Genomic DNA, 3,064 nt, shown 5'->3' on the forward strand with positions numbered 1-3,064 from the left:
TCATAGAGTAACACTGATCCTCTGGATTTCAAATCATTTATATTACAATCTCAAAGTTGTTCTATTTCAGTAGAAACTAGGAGATACATCCAGTTGGAATCAATTTTTGGCGCCGTTGCGACGGGGACCGATTCGTTACCTCTGATTCTTGGTTTGAAATTCAGACTACGACCTTACTAACTTTTTCTCTTTTTCTCTTGTCTGCGTGTAGTTCAGGTGCATGACAAACAGGTCCACAAGAAGAAATTGCACCGAGGATCTTGTTTCTTTGTCAAACACCGAACTAGCAAGAGTCGAGCGAGAAAACAGACGTCAAAGGCCTATTTAAGCCAACATGGGCGATCAGGACAACAACAACATGTTAGCTGAGATGCAGCAGCTTCGCCAACAATTGGAACAGTTGCAAAAGGCTCAGCAAGACAGGGAGCAGCAACAGCCTGCCATTGGAGACAAGGACAATCTGCATGCTTTCTACCAAAACAGAGCTGCGATTGCTCCTCCGATGATTAACAGGCAAGACTTTGAGATCAAACCTCAGCTGATCTCATTGGTGAAGCAGCATCTATTCCATGGGATTCGTGCTGAAATTCAGATGGACCACATTGAGAATTTTGAGGAGATTTGCAGTACGACTGGATCAAATGGGATACCAAGCGATTTCCTGAAGTGCAAGCTTTTTCCTTTTTCACTTGCGGATAAAGCTTCGCGCTGGTTGAAGTCATTGTCAGCTGGGTCATTGACTACTTGGACAGAGTGCAGATCAGCATTTTTGGACCATTTCTACACTAAGTCCAAAACTGCAGCTCTAAGGAACATGATCTCATTGTTCAGACAACAACCTGGTGAACCTTTTGCGAAGCTTGCGAAAGGTACAAGGAGTACTGAAGAGAGTGCCTTCACCATGGGTTCTCTGATGAACAGATTCTTTCAACCTTTTATGATGGTGTCAACTGGGATTACAGGAATGCTTTGAATGCAGCTAGCAATGGCGATTTCATGATTAAGTTCATAGTGTGGAGTTGCACAAGATCAATGAGCTTACAGCAAAGGTTAATCTGCTGTTGAAAGAGAACCAGAAATCTGTGCATTTTGCTGATGAAATTGGTGATACACCTCTTGCTCAAGAGTTTGTAGAAACAGAGGATGATGATCAGATGGAGGTGAACTTTGTGAATGGACAAGGGTATGTGCAGAACCGCAGCTTCAACAACTTCAGGATCCATGATGCGGTGTTGTGGTCGTGAGGGTGTGTCAAGTTTTACCCTAAATGAAATCAATAGCCGCAAGTGCACAGCTGATCGATTGTAGTACTTAGGGATCGAATCCACAGGATAGGAGGATCTTTCCTGCAAAAGCCTTTGAAAGAAATATAAAGTAAGGAAGTCTAGAGCCAGGAAAGTTTTGTGAGGGTTTTGGTAATGTGTTTAAAATGTAAAAATGAATCTTAAAAAGAAAATACAGTAATTAAAATGACCTAATAACTAAACTTAACGAAAATGAGTAAAAACGTCAAAAACGGCTAAACCTAATTGCTTGAATGAAAATCGATTGAAAGAGTAAATAAACTTGACTAAAGCTTGAATGAAAATCGGTGTAAATCTATAAGAAAGAAAGCGCTGGGGTTCAGGGAAGTTTTCTCAGGGGTACGAACGATTCAAAACATTGCTAGAGAGTAAATTTGATAAGATCTTAGCTTAAAGTTTTTGAACTGGAGTCACGGACGTATGAATACGCCACTGTCGTGATCATAGACAACTATCTCTCTCAACCCTGACCAGTAGGTTTCCACTCTGGCCCTGGAAAAGAAGAGATGCATTATGTTTAAGACTCGTCAGCATTCACAAATCGCCCATAGGTAGGTTTCCACTCCTATGTTTGTTTTGCTCTCCCAAACTAGATCTGACACCGGATGAACACTTTCATGTCACCAAGCATCTGGATCAGATTGTAGTTCATGACGCTACTCTCATGCCGTAAAAACGAATTCAGAAGAAAAAGTTCTAAGATTCGGCCAAAAAGCTCATGGAATCCTCATCGAACATATAAATCCCCATCGAAAATCTCTTAATCCCAACAATAAAACTACTCAGACATGATGAACGAAATCAAAAACATAGTATTAAAAAGTAGAATAGAAACCGAAATTGAAAAAGAAAGAACAAGGGTTACAAATCTCTCTCTCCCTAAAACCTTAAAACAAAGCTTAAAGTAAAATTTCTGTAAAGTATTTCGTCTCCCCTCTTCTCTTCTTAAAAACGACCTAAATGACATGTATTTATAGTCTCTAATACTCTCTGGTGTCTAGGGTTCCGGAATTGAGGCTGGGAAAATGATACGGGCTTCAGAAATGGGCCTTCAAAGTCGGAGTTGGCTGGCCGCGATCGGGATGAGTGCGACCGCGGGAAATGGGTGGCTGGCCGCGGTCGCGGTGGTTGTGACCGCCGGAAATGCTCTGTTGGCCGCGAGTGGAAACGCTTGCCGGCTGGTTTACGGGACATCTTGCTCTTCACGTATCTTTTGATTGAACCGTTGGATTGCCATGCTGTAAAGTGTGCTGGAAAGCTGATACTTCCATCTTTAAGATCTTCAAATTTGAGCTGGATCAGACGGTGAGAAGGCCTTCAATCAGGGGTGAACTTCTGACGGTTTGACTCTGAGCTGAAATCTGGTTTTCTATCCATTTTGTTAAGTTTTTCCCTAAGTTACCTGAAAAGAGTCTTGGAACTACAAATACTAGAAAAACGTAATAAAAGTACTTAAAAGAAATTAAAAACATAGAAAAAGTATTTCAAAATGATCCATAAAAGTGGTCAAAATACGGTGTTATCAACTCCCCCAGACTTAAACCTTTGTTTGTCCTCAAACAAAGCAAAAGCCTAAACTGGTTAAGTGAAAACAAAAATAGGAAATGCACAAATCTCAGAGACATGAGCTCCTAAACTAGGACCAAAGATCGTGCATCTATCCACAACTTAGTCTAAAAAATTCTCACCAATGCACAAAAGATACTAGTCCACTTTTTCCATCATGGAAAACATAAACAATCTAAATCTTGATTCCAGTC

The 3,064-nt window shown here is 40.8% G+C and overlaps 1 non-coding gene across 1 annotated transcript; it reads right to left on the reverse strand.

The window, feature by feature from the left end:
- Positions 1–802: 802 nt before the first annotated feature.
- LOC112083250 lies at positions 803–908 on the reverse strand. Its single transcript, XR_002897541.1, has one exon. It is a non-coding gene; the product is annotated as a small nucleolar RNA R71 (small nucleolar RNA).
- Between the last annotated feature and the right edge of the window lie 2,156 nt (positions 909–3,064).

This window comes from Eutrema salsugineum, unplaced genomic scaffold, assembly GCF_000478725.1.
Source record: "Eutrema salsugineum unplaced genomic scaffold, Eutsalg1_0 scaffold_7, whole genome shotgun sequence".
Lineage (NCBI taxonomy): Eukaryota > Viridiplantae > Streptophyta > Magnoliopsida > Brassicales > Brassicaceae > Eutrema > Eutrema salsugineum.